Source organism: Talpa occidentalis, unplaced genomic scaffold (genome assembly GCF_014898055.3).
Source record: "Talpa occidentalis isolate TD23 unplaced genomic scaffold, MPIMG_talOcc4v2.1 talOcc4.7, whole genome shotgun sequence".
Classification (NCBI taxonomy): domain Eukaryota; kingdom Metazoa; phylum Chordata; class Mammalia; order Eulipotyphla; family Talpidae; genus Talpa; species Talpa occidentalis.
In genome coordinates this window covers 22,652,838-22,674,076 of record NW_023605083.1, presented here as the reverse complement: position 1 = coordinate 22,674,076, position 21,239 = coordinate 22,652,838, and the positions used below count along the sequence as shown (strand labels likewise).

Sequence of the window (21,239 nt, the reverse complement as noted above, 5' to 3'; positions counted from 1 at the left end):
GAGATACTGCAATGGGGGAATTTCTCACACTGTTATGACAAAATCTGAGACATTTCTCAGGGTTTGACCTCTTATATCTCCTACTCAGAGAGTTCATTTCTTTTTTTTTTTAAGATTGATTTATTTATGCATACAAGAGTGGGGTAGAGGCCAGAGGTTGTGGGGGGGGTGAGAGGATTCACCAAAGACAGAGTGGGGAACAGAACAGGCAGATTGACTGAAACACACTGCTGAGGGGAGCAGTGGGCGAGACAGGAGAGGTCTGCTGTCCCATATGTGTTGCTCCCTCGCCAGCAGGGGACCAGGATCGAACTGGTGCTGCAGAGGCTGCAGATTGCTTTGTAGGGCTGTGCTTAACCCCTTGCACCACCAAGGAGGACCTCAGAGAGTTCATTTTTTCCCTCGTATCAACTAACACTTCCATTCAGTGTTAATATCGTTATTTATTTATTTTAATAGAGGCATGTTTTATTTATTTGTTTGTTTGTTTGTTTATACATGCACTGGGTACAGTCAGAAGCGCGGGAGGGTGAGAGAATTCACCGAGCCAGAGTGGGGAGCAGAGCAGGCAGAAGGACCAAAGTACACTGCTGAGGGGAGCAGCGGGTGGCAGGAGAGGTCTGCGCGCCATGTGGGACCCTCCTCCGGTGGCCGGGGAGCAGCCGGGGAGCAGCCGGGGATCGAACCAGCGCCGCAGAGGCCGCAGGCAGCTTGGCAACCCAGCGCTCAACCGCTGCACCACCGGGGAGGCCCAAGAATCCATAAACTTTTGAGGATTCCTCCATGTCCACACCTCCCTACATGAGACCAATGCCAGTTGCCCGTTGATCCTCACATTTCTGGCCAGTTGCTCTGCCAGAGCCCAGGCAACAAAGGTTATATAATTCCCCACGTTGTTTTGCATTACTAAAAATAAAGCATCTAAATTATTGTAAGTTTAGGTTTATATCTATATACATACCTATGAATACATTTATAACTTGGAGTTTATTATCTACATGATGTCATCTTCACTCACTTTCTAAAATCCCTTTTAAAGGGGAAAGTGAAAAGACTTCAGCTGGAATAAGGCAACTCTTAATTTTATCTTAAGTCCTGAGATCAGGGTTTCTATGCCAGTAATGGTTGCAGTAACTACAAATGCCAACTACATGCTAACATTTTGAAAAATAACAATTTTCATGGTTCATCAAAAATCTTGGTATGTTATTCATTTGACTATTATCTATCATGTTGCAACAAAATGTTTAAGCCTAGTTGTTTAGGGTCAATGACTGCACTGATGGTACATGGTAGTAATGGAAATCATTTACTTCGTCCCTTCTTTAGAAGGGAGAGTGAGTCCTATGGCATTAGGGACAAAACAAGATGAATTTGTTTCCTGATGCCTACCTCAGAACTCCTTCCACCATCCCATCAAGAGAAGCAGTTTTCCTAGTGGCCAGAAGGAAAGCAAAGGCAGGGCAGTAATCTGAGCAGGACTCTTCACAAATCTTAAAAGAGTAACTTTTGCTTTTTCTCACTATGAAGTCTGAGCTTCTCCTGATTGAGAGGCCCCTTCTTTACTTCACTTGGAGCCACCAGAATATCCTGTGTTTTTCAATTCCATTATAGATCATGACTTCACCACAACCACTAAGGCATGCTGATAGGCAGAATGATTAAGAATTACCCCACCATTCATTAAAAATTATCTAGAAATCGGGCCCCAGTGGCGCAGCTGTTGAGCGCTGGGTTGTGAAGCTGCCCGCAGCCTCTGCAGCGCCGGTTCAATCCCCTGCCACTGAGATCAGGGGTGAGGGTCCCACATGGCGCACAGATCTCTCCTGCCGCCTGCTGCTCCCCTCAGCAGTGTACTTAGTCAGTCTGTTTGTTCTGCTCCCCACTCTGGCTCTGGTGAATTCTCTCACCCTCCTGCGCTTCTGACTGTACACAGTGCTTGTATAAATAAAATAAACCTTTAAAAAAATTATCTAGAAATCAAGCAGTTCAGCTAAACTGATTATTTCACTAAAAATGCCTTTTCCACTCATTTTCCAAAGCTTTCATTAGAAGCCATACTTTGTAAGATAAAAGATAGCTACAATGAGCACTCTCTGCTTCATGGAAACTCTAGCAAAAACAAACATGTACATAAGGAATAGGCAACAAAGATGAAATGAACAGCCATGCAGGCATAGACAGTTAGATACTTATACCCAAACCAAAAGTGAATCTAAAGAGGTGGTGTAATTGTTTGAACACATTCATAAAGAAGTCATCACAGGGCCTCACTGGCGGTGCAGGTGGTTCAGTGCAGTGCTGTGAAGCTGTCTGCAGCCTCTGCAGCGCCGGTTCAATCCCAGCCAGCTGGCGAGGGTCCCACCTGGCACGGCAGACCTCTCCTGTCGCACCCGCTGCTCCCCTCAGTAGTGTATTTTGTCAGTCTGCCTGTTCTGTTCCCTGCTCTGTCTCTGGTGAATCCTCTCAACCCTCACACGCATCTGGGCTGTACCCCGGTTCTTGTATAAATAAAAAATAAATCTAAAATAAGAAGTCATCACTGGGCCTCCCCTGTGGCGCAGCGGTTGAGCGCTGGGTTGCGAAGCTGCCTGCGGCCTCTGCGGCGCCGGTTCGATCCCCGGCTGCTCCCCGGCCACCAGAGGAGGGTCCCACATGGCGCGCAGACCTCTCCTGCCGCCCGCTGCTCCCCTCAGCAGTGTACTTTGGTCCTTCTGCCTGCTCTGCTCCCCGCTCTGGCTCTGGTGAATTCTCTCGCCCTCCCGCGCTTCTGACTGTACCCAGTGCATGTATAAACAAACAAATAAACAAGAAATAAATAAATAAATAAAATACATGCTTCTTTAAAAAAAAAAAAAATAAGAAGTCATCACAATGATCTGACCAAAGAAGTGCCTTAAACATGTATTCTCTGTAAATGATGTGTTGAGTTAGAACTCATTTTTTCAGAAAATATATTTCTTCTCCTAAAGAACCCAAGAGATAGGGGAGTGGAGGAGAATCTTATCCAGATTGACCAGTATCTTGTGTAAGGATGGTGAGGGGTGTGAGATATCTGTGAAAAACTTCTGGGAGATGGCCTTGTGAATCATCTTCCTGTTACAAAAGGACCTCTTTTCACCATTGTGGAAACAATAATTTCAACGTGTACCCCTTGCTTAAATCATTCCAGGATAATGACCTCCCTATTCCATTTGCAGCTCATTCCATTATGTATGTCTCTAATCAATGGAAAGTACTTTCTTATTTGGGGCTAAAGTGAACAACCAAATTAAGATTTCAGTTTTTCCAGTAGAGGAAGGAGCCAACTGAGAATCTCAGAGTCCTGAGTATGAGGCTAAATTGTCATGTATGCAGGTACTTACTTGTCCGCTCAGCACCTAGTAAAATACAGAGAGCTCTTGTTCTAGTTTGGATGAGAGAAGTATTACTTGATTATAATAATAATTCTACATTAATATGCCAGAAATGAGTCAATTGTTAAAGCTAGAGGTAAAAAACATATAATTGAGGCAGAAAGAATAAACAAAGGCACTTTGGAAAGACTTGTTCTCTTGTGTTGAATGTGTAAGAATGTTAGGCCATTTAAGGAGATAATTATGGTTCAATGCAAAGCTCATGAAGAAATTAAGATAGAGGAAAAGTAAGATTAGAAAAAACAAGAGGAGATCAGCCATGAGAGTTGAATTCTCAAAGTAGCTGTGAAGTTCTATTCATGGAAAGTGCATGAATGTCTCTGTGGCAGAGGGAAGAGGGTCCAGATCAGGGAAAGATTTATAGGCCACACTAAGGAGGACTTTACCTTGTAAATAATAAGAGTTATTGAAATATTTTAAGCTGGAATGACATGATCAGATTTGATTATTCAGTATCAGGAAATTATTATGCTTACTAAGTAAAGAGAGCATTCTATTCATTCAGCAAATATTAGCCAAGCAACTACTTACTACAGACAGTGTTCTAGGAGCTGAAGGCATATTAGTAAGTAAAACAGAGATTGATATCCTTTTAGTCCTTATATTTTATGGAAGTCAGCAGGCTATAATATAACAAACAAATACATTGCATTATATGCTGGATGATAATTAATGTTTTGGAAAAGACAATTAAAATGCTGGAGATGTGGTCCTATTGTGTTTTTCATGAGGCAGTCTTAGGAGAAGAGCAAAGAAAATATCAGGTAGAAGAAATGCACACTGGCAAAATGTCCACTGTTGGGGTGATGGATCTGGAGGAGAAGCTGCACAGTTCTAGAAGTGGACTTAGGGTCATTTGGGCAAGTGATTCAAGCATCCCAAGATCCTGGATGGGTGGTAGGGGGAAGCCAGATGACTTATCTTGGCTCCATAACCACCTCACACTGCAGGGAGGGGCATGGTGAAGTGGGGTCCTCTAAAGTGTGGGGACTTAAGACAGAAGCCCCTCTTGGTTGGGCTAGTAGGAGGATGTAGGATTTTACTCTCAGTGACATTTTGAACCATCAGGTGGTCAGATTCTAGAGCTATTTGAAGAAAGATCCTGAAGGATTTATTAATGAATTAGGTGCAGGTGAGAAAATATGAGTTAAGTATGACACCAATGTATATGTCCTCCACCTTGACCAGTGGCAGATGAAAGAGAAAAAAACAAGAGTAGAAGGTAGAAATGGCAGTGAGGAGACTTTGATGTCGTGTAAAGAGAAATGACAAGAAACTGAATTAAGACAGAGGGGTGAAAAGAAGTGATGTGGAAAAAAAGAAGTATCAAAGATTTAAAATTAATAGGACTAGGGGGTGAACTGGATTTGCAAAATGAGCGAAGAGTAAGTTCAAGAGAATTTCCAAGATTCTGGCTTTAAGTGGGTATAATTATTGGTATTATAGGAAAATGAGGCACAGTTTTCATAAATTCTCCAAGATCTTAGAAGCTCAACATTTGCAAACCCAGGATTTGAATTCAAATATGTCTGACTTTAGAGCCTGTGTTTTACCCATTGCCTGGTGCATATTATCCCTAGGAGAAAGAAAGCTGCTAATTGAAAGCAGCTTTATAAGACTATCTCAGAAGGTGCAATGAGGCAATGTGCAAGGAAAGTCCCTTTGCATGGGCAAAGAAGAAAGGGAAGTTAAAGCCAATGGTGAGTGAAATAGGAGTTCTTTCTGTTGTCAGGATTACATGTGAAATACCATCCTTTTGTGGTCTAGAAATAAGAATGCTGAGCAAGTGCCAGGCCTTCAAGTGCAGTTCCAGACAATGAATTTTCTGCATGTATCTGCTTTTTGAGAAGTGAAAGTGTCTTCAAGTCTAGCTAAGGTGTGCCTAGAGCATTTTCCCTACAGACAGTACTTGACTCTGTTCCCAGTTTTATCTACTATAATAGCTCCCTCTTCAACTTAAAAACAAGAATATAGTCTATTGTGGGTCTCATATTCCTTTTTTTAAATTCTTCTTCTCCCTTTTATAAGCACTCTTCTCCAAAGAGTTTTTATATTGTGTTCTCATCCTTAACTCCTATTTTCTCTCAACTCCACTGACCTGCTCTTATCAGGGTTATCATGATCTCCATATTGCTAGGTCCATTTCTCAAGAGCATCTGGCTCTGTTGGTCATTCTCTCCTTGCAGAACAGTATTTTATTTTTTTTTTTGTTTGTTCGTTTATTTTTTCACACTGATTTTATTGCAGGGAACTAACATTGAGTGTTTCCCTTTGTTTTTCTTTTCTTTTTTTTTTAATTTTTTTAATAAATTTTATTTTTATATTCCCCATACAATTGCAACCCCCTTATTTTGACCCCAATCCCTCCCCTCCCCGCCCCCCCCCCCCCATAGAGTGTCTCTGGTTCATAGTTTTTTGTTGATTTTGATTTTCACTTTCTTATAGTTATTCTTTTTCCTGGTCCCTTATTTAAGTTTTCTAGATTCCTGCTATGAGTGAGACCATCCGGTATTTTTCTTTTTCTTTCTGGCTTATTTCGCTGAGCATGATCCCTTCCAGGCAGCACAGTATTTTAAACTCTAGGTTTTGTTATTATTTAGACATGTTGCGGCCACCAGATTAGGAGATGACTGCCATTAAAAATGAGTTTTTTATACTCAGATATTCTAAGATAAGGGCGCATGTCACATTACAGAGGGTTAAACAGGGAACACAGGGGGTGGAGGAAGCAGGGACAGGAGACTTCATCAAAATTAAAATAATCTGTGGTTCAAAATTAAATTAAAACTTTTATGCTTTAAAGGACACGAGAGACTGAAAACACAACTCTCAGAATGGGAGAAAGTATTTACAAATCATATATTTGACAAACAGTTTGGCTTTTACCAAAAAATTTAAACATCAGCTTACCTCTTAACCAAGTAATTCTACTCCTATAGACATACCAAAGAAAACTGGAAACATATACACAAAACCTTATTCATGAATGTTTGCAGATGCATTATTCATAATAGCCAACAAGTATAAAAACACAGAAACAACCCAAATGCCCATCAACTGATAAATGGAATTTTTAAATGTGGTATATTCATACAATGGAATATTATTTCACCTACAATCCAAGTACTGATATGTGCTACAATATAGATGAAACTTTTTCAAGGTTTTATCCTCAGTGAAAGAAGTTAAACACAGGGCCTCCCTGGTGGCACAGCAGGTTGAGCACAGGGCTGTGAAGCTGTCCGCAGCCTCTGCAGCGCAGGTTCGATTCCTGGCCAGCCCAGGGAGATTCGCACATAGCGAGGCAGACCTCTCCTGTCTTGCCCGCTGCTCCCCTCAGCAGTGTATTTCAGTCTGTATGCCTGTTCTTCTCCTCGCTCTGTCTCAGGTGAATCCTCTCACCCTCCCATGCTTTTGTCCTGTACCCCAGTTCTTGTATAAAAATAAATAAATCTTTTAAAAAAAACCAAAAACCCAAGTGTTTAAAAAAAAAGAAGTTAAACACAAAAGGCCACATATTCTAGGATTCCATTTATATGAAATCTCTGAAATAAGCAAATTGATAGTGATAGAAAGTAGATTACTGGTTGTCAGGGCCTGGGTAATTGGAGAGGGGAGAGGAACTGGAGAGTTTCTGGTAATAGATATTGGGTTCCTTTTTGGGGTGATGAATGTATGAGTCAGGTGCCCAGACCAAACTTCCATCCTAAATCAGGAACTGCCGTTTTCTGAAGCCTGTACAAAGCGGGCTTCCTGCCCCACCCCCTCCTTTCAAGTAAGAACTATGAAAAAGCTTAAACTTCTATTATTATATGGAAAAATGGTATAAAGTTAAAGAGAAAGCTTTCTTGAGAGGTGATGCAAATGATTTGTTTTGTGTCCTGAAAATTGACAGGTGCATAACTGGTGCCTTCTTGCAAATGAAATGTAAAGTACACCAAGAACTTTCTGATGAGCACCAGCATTACTAAGCCAGCTGTTTTTAATTTCTCTAAAGAATCTGCATGTATGAATTTTTCACATCACAGTAAAGTTCTTTACCTTTTAAATCAATCAAGATGCCCAAAATAATGGGAAAATCTGTTTTGTCGTGGTGGAAACTTCCTACTTTTCTTCTTTGGTTGATAACTTCAGGAATTCAATGCTGGGGTGAAGCTAATTTAATAACCACAGAGGGTAAGACATTGAAAATAAATGTTCCTTAACATAATGCTCAAGGTAGATCTTTTTTCATTCACGGATGTGGTATATACATGGCAAGGAATATATAGATTTCTCTGTATACTTGTTTATAATACAGGCCTTCAAGACACAGAGATAAGAATTGGAAATTCAGTTCCCTGAGCTACCACTGTGAATCATCCCAGCCTTGTTAAGTCAGATTCTGCTTCTCTAGGTCTAGAGAGGCACCTGAGCTTCTGCATTCATAACTAGCCCCCAGATGAAACTGAGGACACTTTGAATGGCAGGATGATGAAAGATGTTTGCAAGTTTTATTTGTCTAATTAATGGTTATCAATACTCTGCAGATTAGAAACTCCCGGAAATATTCTCACAAAAGAATTAGAATTTAATTTTATAGGACCCAAAGTTTTGCCTGAGCATTAGTATTTTTTAAAAGTCTCCCAGCAGATTCCAGTGACAGTTAAGGCTGAGGCCCTCTGCTTTGTGGTTCTAATGTGCAGCCAGGCTTGAGAAAACTGCTCAAAATTATTTGCAAGGGTTTTGACTTCCCCTGTAATTTATAGTAAGTAAGACTATTTTAGGATTTCATAAGTATATTGCATTTCCTAGACTGCACATCTTATATGAAGTAATTAAGTTCAAAGTTTTTCTTTAACATGTGTTTGTTCTCTATCCTGATTTATTGAATATCACACAGTTGTGAACTTGGGCAGCAGGGATCCCCACACCCAACAGAGGCATCTTGCCCCCTTTGTGTAAGGAAAAAATTTTTTTTTCTGTTCATGCTTGAGCAATTTTATTTTCTGGTAATGTGAATTGTGTGAGATAGATATGAAAAGTTAAATGAATGCATTTTCCTGCCCAGGTAAGCAGCTCACTATCTGTATAATGAATAGTTTGCATGAAAGCAAATGTATTTATTTATAAATAGGTAAGATTTGGAGAAAAAACAATTTTGCATGTCTTAGAAATTTTAAACAAGACAAAATCAGACCAAATAACAATTAGTTTAGTAATTCTGAGCTCCTCAGATGCATGATTCATGCATGCTAAGTACTCTTTCCTCTTGTGGATATTAGCTGAAAAGTGTCACCTGCCTGAGAGCTAGCATATGTTATACCTATAAACCCTGCACACAGATACCCTGTACAAGGCAGAGGGAAAAAGCAAGAGAAAATGGATTTTTATGAAAGGCCCAGACAGCAAAGAGGGGAGTTCTGCTGTACGATTTGGGGAATTCCAGAGGAAGTTACAGGCGTTCTCTTTCTCATGAGAAGAAAGCATAAGTGTAGTAAATAAATTTGCTACATAAGTTCAATAGAGACTACACCCAAGATCTTCTAACTGATTTTGCTATATCTCAGTCTCAGCAATAGCCTTCTTTTCAATTCCCGTCTCTCTTCCTTGTTTTCTATTTTATCATATTTAATAAAATAAAAAAAGGAATTATGAAGAGAGTAACAGTAGTATAAATCCCTGAACCTGGCAGTATAGAAGGTGATTGGTTTATTTATGAATAGGTAAGATTTGGAGGAAAAAACAATTTTGCGTGTCTTAGAAATTTTAAACCAGACAAAATCAGACCAAATAACAATTAGTTTTGTAATTCTGAGCTCCTCAGATGCATGATTCGTGCATGCTAAGTACTCTTTCCTCTTGTGAATATTAGCTCTTTCCTCTTGTGAATATCTATCCATATTTGATGGATGAATAAATAAATATTATTGTGCAGGACAGAGTGGGTTTGATATCAGGTAGCTGTCTTAGTTATCAGGGGACTTAATATCTGAAGTATTTGAAGTTGATCCCCATCGTAAAAGGACTTACCCTTAAAAGCATCCTATTAAGAAGACCCAGATTAAGAGATGTTACAAATATTCAATGGATTCCACAAAACAGTCACATGGGAATTTTGGAAGTAAATTTTTTTCACATCTATCATTCCTGAATCTTCTTAACCTGGCAAAACAAGTTCAGGTGTGATTAGCATTGTTTCACATAGAAGCAGCTGTCTTACAGACTTGCCCCATACCCATCCTGCACAAAAGAAAGCAGGGCAGATGTGAACTCCATTCTATACAATAGATCTCTTTAAAAGGCACAGGGATTAGATGCAAGATATAAGCTCATCAATCATTTTTTTTTTTTTTTTAAAGATTTATTTATTTATTATTTATACAAGCACTGGGTACAGTCAGAAGCGCGGGAGGGTGAGAGAATTCACCAGAGCCAGGGCGGGGAGCAGAGCAGGCAGAAGGACCGAAGTACACTGCTGAGGGGAGCAGCGGGCGGCAGGAGAGGTCTGCGCGCCATGTGGGACCCTCCTCTGGTGGCCGGGGAGCAGCCGGGGATCGAACCGGCGCTGCAGAGGCTGCGGGCAGCTTCGCAACCCAGCGCTCAACCGCTGCGCCACCGGGGAGGTCCCCTCATCAATCATTTTTGATCAATTTAAGTTTGTGTATCATACAGTCAGTTGTGCCTTATGGAGATTAAGAATGCAAACTTGTATGCTCTTGGGCAAATTGCAGTTTGATGAGGAAACAAAAGTGAATAGGGTAAGGGTCACTGATTTGCTAAACCCTTATTGGAACTTAGTTTGATCTAGGCACTGGAGACACCAAAATAAACCCAACCTGCTCACGCCCTCTTGCAGGCTAGTCAGATAAAAGACTTGAGTCAAAATGGAATTGCAACCTGAATAATTCAAGCAACAGAAAACAAAAAAAATTATATTATAAAATCTATTGGCTAGGAAGGTCAGGGAATGGATTATCTTGGTTGATAAACTACAGTTGCTTTGAACACTGGTCAGGTTCAGGTTGCTAGTCCAACAGTAGAAAATTCATGTATAACTTTTGATTCTCCCAAAACTTAACTACACAGTCACCCCTTGGTATGCAGGGGGACTGGTTTCAGGACCACAACCATTCCAGAATCTGCAGTTGTTCAAATCCATAATAGCCCTCAGAATGCATGGATTCAACCAACCAATGTCTGCGAGGGTGGCTGGATCTGTGAATCTGGAAGCGGAGACAAAAAAATAATCAAGTATAAGTGAACCTATGCTGTTCAAACCCCATGTTTTGCAAGGACTGACTGTTGTTATCAAAGAATGGCCATGCATTAGCACTTTCCCAGCAATTAAAACATGATATGGGAGAAAGTAACCATTGTGTGCTGACAACTTACTTCCTGCCAAAATAAGGCAATTCACATGTGCCATTTCATCTCATTTTCACCTACAGGTAGATATTAACCTTGTGCCTTTACAGATAAAGAGGCTGAAACTCATGGAGGTGAGGTGAAATGAGCATTCAAGATCAAAGGGCTAATAATCTTGATGTTGTCAGAATTTGAACCCTGTCTCATCTGTCACTAAATCCCATGCTTTTTCTATACCACATTTCATATGGAAACAACTCCTTTAACAGCATATGCTTATGAACCATTCCCTATTATATTTTGAATAATTGGATTTATTAATGAATGAAGCAACTCCACGACCCATACTTTGATCTAATCTTCCATCACGACTCAGAAACTACTTCAAGAACTTGCCCCACCAGTCAGAGTAAATATTCATTCATCACACTCACCCTTTATTCTTACATGTACTGCCTCCATTAGATTTGCCATGTTTGACTCCTCTTTATGCTATTGTTTTTATAGAATTCTTTAAATCAACTCAGCAATTTTTTTTTTTTTAGCAAAATGGTATACCTCTATGGAAAATGGAAAACCAGTATCACTAGCACTGGTAAATAGAGGTTATGAGCAAAAATAAACTCAATGAAAGTAAAGTAGCATACTTTACCCAGATACTAATATCTCTCTGGGTGATTTCAATTTTATTAAAGGGAAAAATAACCATTGTTGGGGCCTCCCCAGTGGCACAGCAGGTTGAACGCAGCACTGTGAAGTTTTCTGCAGCCTCAGCAGCACTGGTTTGATTCCCAGCCAGCCAGGGAGAAACCCACATGGCAAGACAGACCTCTCCTGTCTCGCCCGCTGCTCCCCTCAGCAGTGTTTTCCTCAGTCTGCCTATTCTGCTCCCTGCTCTGTCTCTGGTGAATTCTCTCACCCTCCCTCACCTCTGGCCTGTACTCCAGTTCTTGTATAAATAAATGAATCTTAAAAAAAAAAATAAACCATTGTTGGAGGTGTGAAAATCCAGATATAAATTATATATAATTTGAAGGACATAAAGGGAATTGAAGAGGGAATAAATTTATTTCTGAATAATCCAACCTTCTTTGGGCCTTAATTTTGCCTTAACTAGGATCATTTTGCACACTTCTAGCAGAATATAACTCATATTTTGGGAAATACTGTTTCAGTGGAAACTACAGATTTTGAAGTCAACCATCTGAATTTAGACATCTAAATTTTAAGATCACTGGGGCCTCCCTGGTGGCACAAGTTTAAGCACTGCACTATAAAGCAATCCGAAGACTCTGCAGTATGAGTTCGATCCCCGGCCGGCCAGGGAGCAACATACAAGGCGCAGCAGACCTCTCCTGTCTCGCCTGCTGCTCCCCTCAGCAGTGTATTTCAGTCTGCCTGTTCTGTTCCCCACTCTGTCTCTGGCGAATCCTCTCACACTCTGCACCTCTGGCCTGTACCTCAGCTCTTGTATGCATAAATAAATAAATCTTTAAAAATAAATAAATAAATTTTAAGATCATTAACTGTATGTCCTGGAGCAAATTTGCAGTTCCCTCAACTATGAAACAGTAATATAATGATAGATATTTCATGGTCTAAATGATATCATTATAAAGACCCTGGCACAGTGCCTGGCACGTAGTTACACTATTAGTTCCATTCTCCTTTCCCCTTGTTGAGAGAAAGGGAGTGTTTCTAAATTGGGTTGATTGGGCACGGTTGTTAAGAGCGCTTGGGACATTGTAATGCCTGACCCTGGCAATCGTAGCCAAGTTGCTAAAGTTCCCTGTGTCTCAGTATCACTTTCTAAAAAGAGATGGCACTACCTCCATGGCTTCCTTGGAAGACAGATGAGCATACATTATATGGTGAGTATTCAAAGAATTGGTTAAAAGGCCCTCAGTTACCACAGAGACAGTGACCTCTTTGTACTCAATTACCAGTGAATCATCAAGAAAGTCACTGACCTACATATATCCATTTTCTATCTTTATTGCATTTCTGACATCAAGGCATCAACTGGGAACTCAAGAATATTTATGAAACTTAGAGGAAAAGAAAGGAGGGCTACATATAGTCCATGCACCCCTAAATCACCATCCCTATGTTTTATCTCTTTTTAAATCCTGTTGTGCATCTTGGGTCTTCAGGCAATAGGGAGTCAATCATCCCACTCTTTCTGCCTGAAAGCAGCCCCTCTATCCTGGTCTTTGCCTTAAAAAAGGGGGGAAAAAGAGAAATTAAAAAGGGGAAGACACTATGGTGATGGTATATGGGTGTATTGGTGATGGGCATTTCATGGGGACTATAACTGACATGAAAAAGCATACATTGTAGAAAAATGAAGAACAATGTGAAAAATATATATAATAAAAAAAGAGGGGAGACAAAGTATGTGGAGAGGAAGTGGCCCAAGTGAAGGAATGCAGTAGTGAAAAGATGACTGTGCATGTAGTCCCTAGGCCCACAGAAAGCGTTTTATTTATTTTATATTTTAAAAGATTTACTTATTTATTTATTTATTTATATAAGCACTGGGTACAGTTAGAAGCACGGGAGGGTGAGATAATTTACCAGAGCCAGAGGGGGGAGCAGAGCAGGCAGACTGATGAAATACACTGCTGAGGGGAGCAGCGGGCGGCAGGAGAGATCTGCGCGCCATGTGGGACCCTCGCCCCATGGCCAGGGATCGAACCGGTGCTGCAGAGGCTGCCGGCAGCTTTGCAGCCCAGCGCTCAACCACTGCGCCACCAGGGAGGCCCAGAAAGCATTTTAAAGAACTTACTGATGGGACTGGATCTTTGCTCTCTGTGTGTTTTTTCACATTAGGGAAACAGAAGGAATAGGGAAATCTGGAGTTAAGAAAACAGTGTCCTGAATTTTAGAGGAGGAAAAAGCCTCTGGGAATTACAAGCTATTTAACCCAATGTCCCTCTCCAGGCTATTTAATAGATGAATTGGGATCCAGATTTCAGTGATCATTGAAAGCCTAAATAAATTCTTTTAAACCAAGTGTAAAAAACTACACTTTTCCACCTCATTTATGGTCATGATGATGATAGAGACGATAATACTACTATGCAGTTTATCTTTTTTTTTTTTTTGACAATCAAAACATAACCTTTAATTTTTTTTCTTTTGGCTTGACTTCATTATTTTTTGCCATCTTTTTAAAGAATTTAAAAAATTTTTTACATCATTGTTCATTTTTAAACAATATTTGCTTCCCCCGACCCCCTCAGGTGTAGTCCCCATAGAGTTTCCTTCACCAATGCACCCGTGCACATCACCTCAGTCCCTTGTTCTCCCTCCCTCCCTCTCATCCCTCTCCCTCCTCCTCCCCCGCAGTATGTCTCTGATTTATAATTGTCCATTTTTGCTTTGTTGTGTTTTGTACTATTAGTATTTTTTTTCACTGATGCCTTATTGGGTTCCCCTATATTCCTGCTATAAGTGAAACCATGCAATATTTTTCTTTTTCCTTCTGGCTTATTTCACTGAGCATAATTCCTTCTAGCTCCATCCATGTTGCTGTGAATGGCATGAGTTTATCTTTTTTGATTGCTGAATAATATTCCATTGTGTATATATACCACATCTTCTTGATCCAGTCATCTATTTTTGGGCATTTGGGTTGTTTCCAGGTTTTACCTATTGTAAATAGTGCTGCAATAGAAATAAGTGTACAGGTGTTCTTTTGAATCTTTTTGTGTCCTTTGGGTAGATGCCTGGTAGTGGAATTGCTAGGTCATATGGTAGTTCCCTTTTTAGTATGTTGAGGACTCTCCAGACAGCTTTCCATAGTAGTTGGACCAGTTTGCACTCCCACCAGTAATGTAGGAGAGCTCCTTTTTCACCACATCCTCGCCAACATTTGTTGTTGCTTGTTTTTTTGATATGTGCCATTCTTACTGGTGTAAGGTGGTATCTCAGTGTGGTTTTGATTTGCATTTCCCTGATGATAAGGGATGTTGAACATTTTTTCATATGCCTGTTGGCCATTTGCATTTTCTCATTGGAGAAATGTCTTTTAAGTTCTTCTGCCCATATCTTGACTGGATTGTTTATTTTGTTTTTGTTGAGTCCTGTGAGTTCCTTGTATATCTTTGTGATCAGTCCCTTATCAGTGGACTGGAGTGCAAAGATTTTTTTCCCCAATCAGTGGGGTGTCTCTATGTTTTGGTTAATGTCTCTTTGGCTGTACGGAAGCTTTTCAGTTTGATGTAATCCCAGCTGTTTATGTTTTCCTTGACTTTCTTTGCTTTGGGTGATGAATCTTTAAAGACATTATTGCGATGTATGTCTTGTAGTGTTTTACCTATATTTACTTCTTTATATTTTATGCTTTCAGGTCTTATGTCCAGTTCTTTTACCATTTTGAGTTGATTTTTGTGCATGGTGAAAGGTAGTGGTCTAGTTTCATTTTTTTGTATGTGGTGGTCTAGTTTTCCCAGCACCATTTATTGAAAACAGTGTGTGTTCCATTGCATAGTCTTTGCTCCTTTGTCAAAGGTCAATTGTCCATATAAGTGTGGTTTTATTTCTGGGCTCTCTATTCAGTTCCATTGGTCTGTGTGTCTGTTTTTGTTCCAATACCAAACTGTTTTAATTATGATGGCTTTGTAGTATAGCTTGAAGTTTGGAAGTGTGATAACTCCTTTCTCCTTTGTTTTCATCAGTAATGCTTTGGCTATTTGTGGTTCCATATGAATTTCATCAGTATTTGTTCTATTTCCTTGAAGAATGTCATTGAGATTTTTATTGGAATATTGCTTTTGGGAGGATGGTCATTTTAATAATGTTAATTCTTCCAATCCATGAGCAGGGGATATCTTTCCATTTCTTTGTGTCTTCTTCAATTTCTTTTAACAGTGTTTTATAATTTTCTTTGTGTAGGTCTTTCACCTCTTTTGTTGAGTTTATTCCCAAGTATTTGATATTTTTGGTTTCAATTATAAAAGTGATGGTTTTCTTGATTTCTTCTTCTTCTGATTGATTGTGTATAGGAAGGCTACTGATTTTTGTGTGTTGATTTTGTATCCTGCTACTCTACTGGACTGGTTGATTATTTTGAGTAGTTTTTCTGTGGAGTTTTTAGGGTTCTCTATATATATTATCATATCATCTGCAAATAGTGATAATTTTACTTCTTCTTTCCCTATCTAGATTCCTTGTATGTCTTTCTCTTGTCTTATTGCCCTCGCTAGGACCCCCAGTATTATATTGAAAAGCAGTGGTGAGAGAGGACATCCTTGTCTCGTTCCTGATCTTAAAGGAAAGAACTTCAACTTTTCACCATTGAGCATAATATTGGTGGTAGGTTTGTCATATATGGCTTTTATCATGTTAAGTTATGTTCCTTCTATCTGGAGAATTTCAAGGGTGTTCATAACAAACGGATGTTGGACTTTGTTGAATGCTTTCTCAGCATCTATTAATATGATCATATGGTTTTTATTTTTCTTTTTTGTTGATGTGTTGGATTACGCTGATTGATTTTCGTATGTTGAACCACCCTTGTGCCCCTGGTATGAATCCCACTTGATCCTGGTGTATTATCCCTTTGAGTTTATCTTCTTTTTTAATGTTAGAATTGACAGTAACATGTATCAGATTGTAAGAGACACCCAGGAAAACTGAACAATTGAAATCAGTGGAAATTTAATTCAGAAATAGTAATTCCTTTAATGGAAAGGACTGAGAAGCCAATCAGCGAACAGTGAGGCAAATCAGCTATTAGTAGTAGTAAGGGACTGCATCACCTTTAGTTTGGAGGGAAAAGGGAAGGCAGGGAGGGGCTAGAGTTACTTAACAGACACTGGAGTCCTAATGGGCTTGTCCAGTGGTAAATGGGTCCAAGGAAGAGATTCAGTGTCACTAGAGAGGTCAATAGATTATAAACCATTGGAGAGAAATGCCATAACGTTCCCATTCTGTTGCAGTTTTTTCGCCATGCCTTCTATTGACTGTCAAGTGTCTGGAGTACCCATCCCACAGGAGTCAACCTCCCTGTAGTAGAGAGCAGAGAAAAAAATTGAGGGGTGGCTCTGAGGGTAAACATGCCTAGGACCCACATAGCACACACCCTGTGCATAAAGTAGTAAAAACGTGGCATAGTAGTTTTGTTGAATGGGTCTTTATAGCAGACTGAACAACTAATAGTTGTTGACCCAGGACCAACAAAGGGTGACTAATGGTCTTCGGTAAATCTGAAAATAATCCTCAATTACCGAGGTAGTAACTAACTGAGCAGTAGATCATTTAACAAAGTTAATCTAATCAATTAGCCTGGATTAAAACCCTGTGTTAACACAAATTGAACATTTACTGTGTTCTAAGCAGTCAATTCTTGGCCTTTTGGCTAAGATTAAGTGTACTGTGTTCTAAGCAACTCATTCATTTAATCATCCTACCAGCCCTGTTAAAGACAAGCATTATCATACCTATTTATAAGTGAGAAATCTGAGGAATTGACAGTTATATAACCAATCCTTGACTCAAGCCTGGTCAAACCTATCAGACCCCAAAATTCATATTCTTGACTGCTATGATTACAATTCGTTGTATCACTAAACAAGACAAATACTGATAAGTTGAAGCTACGTGGAGACAGTTTGACTTGGCACAAAGATGCTTTTTCCAATAAGTATTTAACTTTTTTATTGTCCAATCATGACAGTGACTACTCCTGGAACCAGGGGTCGCATGCATAGATGTGTTTAACTGAAGGCAGTTACCTAGCAGGTTACTAATATCAGAGAAGTATTATTAAAGATAAATAAAATTTAATTTTCCAGGAAGGCATAGCAGTCCTAAATGTGTATACAACTAACAATATAGATTTGTTATGGAGCAACCCCGATAAAAAACAGGTTGCCTGGCTGTGGGTCCTCACCCACGCGCTTAAAAGGGACTTAATAATCCACTGCAGGCACACACAAAAGGTTAATAAAAGGTTTATTTACAAGGGAAAGGGAATTAAGGAAATGTACAACTCAGGGAGAAAATAGGGAAATAAAGTCTTTAATGCGTCCTACCTGATCCACCGACCTGGAAACCCAAAGGCACTCTCAGAGCTGGCCGGCTGGCGGAGAGCCAAAATGGGGGATCTTCTCCAAAGCCCACACATCAGTTTTTACCAAACCTGGCTGCTTAACCCCACCCTCAGTTTCCAGCAACCTTCCCTTTGGTGGTGATGGGATTTGGAGTTCCCAGTGTCTTTTGACTTTGGCCTGGAGTGGGGGTGGAGTCCACAAAGCCTGTATGGAATTAGCTTTAGGACATCCTTTTCCCCCTAACAATCCCCCCCTTTCACTTTTTGACACCATTTCCATGGTGTGGAGGTGAATCTGAAGAGAAAACAAAATATCCAGCCCAAAAGCTCATCACTGTGACTTGGGCAAAAACCACAGGTCAGCAAGATGAATATTACTTTGCTGGTTTTGCCAGCAAGTGCTGGTTTGGCAAGTCGAGTGGTTATGAAGTTTTACAGGGAAACTGAGATCTTAAAATCTTTCAGAGTGTTTGCTGGCCATGCTGATTCCCATGATTCAGAACTTCATACACCAGCAAATTTTCACTCCGGGAAGTCTCCGAGAAGTCAGTACCACACTGACTAGATGGTAAATACAACTTTGGCTGTAGTAGCATGTATCACTTGGTACAGTATCCCTTGGTAGAAGTACTCACCACTGGGGAGTGGACCTGTAACCCAGTAGAGCCTAAATTTGTGGAGATGATAAGCAAAAAACTATAATTGGTTCACGAGAAGTAGTAGTGAAATGGGCCAAGCTATTTAGGCCCTGAAATAGAAATAGCACATGTTGTGGTGAGATCTTCAGGGAATGTGAGTCAGAACACCTATCATTCAGCTACAATCAACATGGCTAAAATCAGTGGTGGGACAGAAAGGTGATTTGGGACATCAGAGACATTTGCTCTATCTCAAAGTAAGTTTTATCATTGACCAACCTGGACTGATAACTTTGTGGTGACTCAGTCCCATATAAACATTAATTTCCTAATATTTTCCCCTAGGAGAAAGAAAATCCTTCCTGATACAGTTCTCAAAAGAAGCTAGTTATAGTGTCATCTCTAATCTCCCAATTCCCCGCCTAACCGCATGTCACTACCTAATTTCCAACTCTTTCTAACTAAATTATTATAATGAAGTGAGAAAGTAAAGGGAAGTCATGCTAAGGATCTTGATAGATATAAAGACATTAAAAACACAGCATTTAGGGATCAACTTCGAGTGAAAATAATGAATTAGGCAAATTGGTCTTTCAACATTCTCTACCTCTTTATCACAACTAAGACCACAGAACTTTGCACTTTATGAAACTTAAGCTACAACTATTTCATACTAGAGTTTTAGAGGTTTGAATATTAATGGTTCCAGGAGAATTAATTTTTTCCTGGAATTGTTTGTTCTGTCCTTTGTTATGCGGAACTTCCTGCCTGGTTAAATATAATCCAGTGCTTTGGATGGAATGTGGCTTTCTAGAAGGACATTTATTTAAGGATCTCTGCAGAAAAATAGGGGCCAGGGATAATATGAATTTGAAAATAACTAGAAACTGCCTTTTGCATCAATAATTATATAAATACTTTTTGTTTATGATAGAGTTGGAAGGCAGACTAACCACTCCTATGGAAGTTTTGAGGCTCTGCGAGGCTATCATGAAGTATAGAGGTCTCTCTCTCCTTGGGAACCAACACAGCTGCCTGAATGGCCAACAATCATGGGAGAGGTCTGTGGGGTTTGAATCAGAGCTTGGATCTAAGACATCACTCATGAAAGTAACTGGGAGGGAGACAGACAAATCTTTGTGCAGTTGGAGATCTCAACTGAATTTACTTATCCTTTCCAGTTTTATATTCATTCCAACATCCCCTGACATGGGATGCTCTGCTCTGGGATGACATGCTCTGCTCCAGTCAGCAGCCCTTCCTCACCATGTTCTCCTGTGCTTGTTTGCACATCCCCTACCTCCATGATTTCTTTGCTTGGGTAGTTTCTTCCACATAAAATATCATTTATCTTCCTCACCAGCTCCTAGCCCACCAAGGGCAGCTCTGGTAATTCCAGGGTACAAATGGTCTTTCCCTCATCTTGCCTCCTAAGACCTCTACCACTTCTTAATTTGCCTGTGACTGTACTTGACTTCTCTCTTTGACTGTTATTTTATTTTCCATGTATTTAAATTTTCCACATGAATCATCTTTATACTCAGACTAAGCAAATGCAGAGTGCTCCGCACATAATAAATGCTCAATAAAAACCCGTTTGATAGGTTGAAGATTCAGTCTTGTGTCATCTCAGTCCATCCTCTTTGTTTCCAGACAGTGTGAACAGCCAGATCAAAGTAGTCAAATGACCTCCTAGTTTGTGGTACAAATACCAGCAACAAAATAACCAAAGTCATACATCTTCCCACAAGTTCCTTGCTTCTGTTTCTCAACGGCATTTTTAAGATGTCTTATGACTGTCCTTTTATACTCATTCTCATAAGCTGAGCTGCTGCTCACTGCTGACTTCTCTTACTCAGCAACAAGTTTCTCCATATGTCAATGAAAACAGCAATGAGAGTAGAATGGGAGGTACTTATGTGACTCTGGAAGGGTAACTGAACCTCTTAACTCTCATTTAGAAATTAAGGAGCAATAAAATTTGTTTTCTTCTGAAATAAGATTTCTTCTACTCAGAGTTAATTATTGCATTTTCATTAGGAAAGGTAATGGACTAGAGCACAGAAAATGAACTATAATAAGATGCTTGTGCATCTGGCAGAGAAGTCTTCTCAGGAGACCTGGGGCAGTGGTCCAGATCATGGGCACTGGTGTCAGACAGACTAAAATTTCAAAATTCTTTTTTTGCTACTGTCTTTGTGAATGAACATTTCAAATTCTCTTTTTTTGCTACTGTCTTTGAGAATGAACATATGACTGAGTTCAGTCTCTCATTTGTAGAAAGAGACAAGTAATATTAGATACTTCTAGGATTGTTGTAAGTATTAAATGAAATATGCTTGTAAAGTCCTTAGCACTCAGAAAGTTGGAAACAAAGAAAATGGTAGCTCTAGCAAGAGGCATGACTTCCTTGTGAGTACATGGGACTATGGGTAAGAATGAAATAAATCTTTTTTATTGCATTCCTCATATCATTGTGTGTATATGAGTGTGTTCCTCATATCACTATGAAGTAGCATGCAGTTATTATAAAATATTCAGAAGAATGTGTATTAGGTTATCGGCTAAGACACCTCAAAAATGTACCTATTCAAATGAGACAGAAGTATATTTCTCATATAATATTCAGAGATAGAAAGTGATTTAAAGCAGATAAGTTAACTATATTTTGTAATGTAATTCAGTGATCAAAGCTCTTTCCATGTTGTTGCTCTGCCCCTTACTGTAGTGTCAAAGTTAGATCACTAATACCTCCATGGGTCAGCCCTTAAGAAAAGAAAA

General features: G+C 39.7%; 1 protein-coding gene and 1 long non-coding RNA gene across 3 annotated transcripts in view; one reads left to right on the top strand and one right to left on the bottom strand.

The window, feature by feature from the left end:
• The window catches only part of CD274 (CD274 molecule), a 214,385-nt gene that overhangs the window by 190,840 nt on the left and 2,306 nt on the right, over positions 1 to 21,239 (top strand). The gene's annotated exons all lie outside the window — the stretch shown is intronic.
• Positions 10,356 to 21,239, bottom strand: part of LOC129144913 (uncharacterized) — a 59,183-nt gene continuing 48,299 nt past the window's right edge. Inside the window, exon 4 of the long non-coding RNA XR_008549728.1 lies at positions 10,356 to 10,621. This is a non-coding gene — a long non-coding RNA (uncharacterized LOC129144913). The remainder of the gene's footprint in view (positions 10,622 to 21,239) is intronic.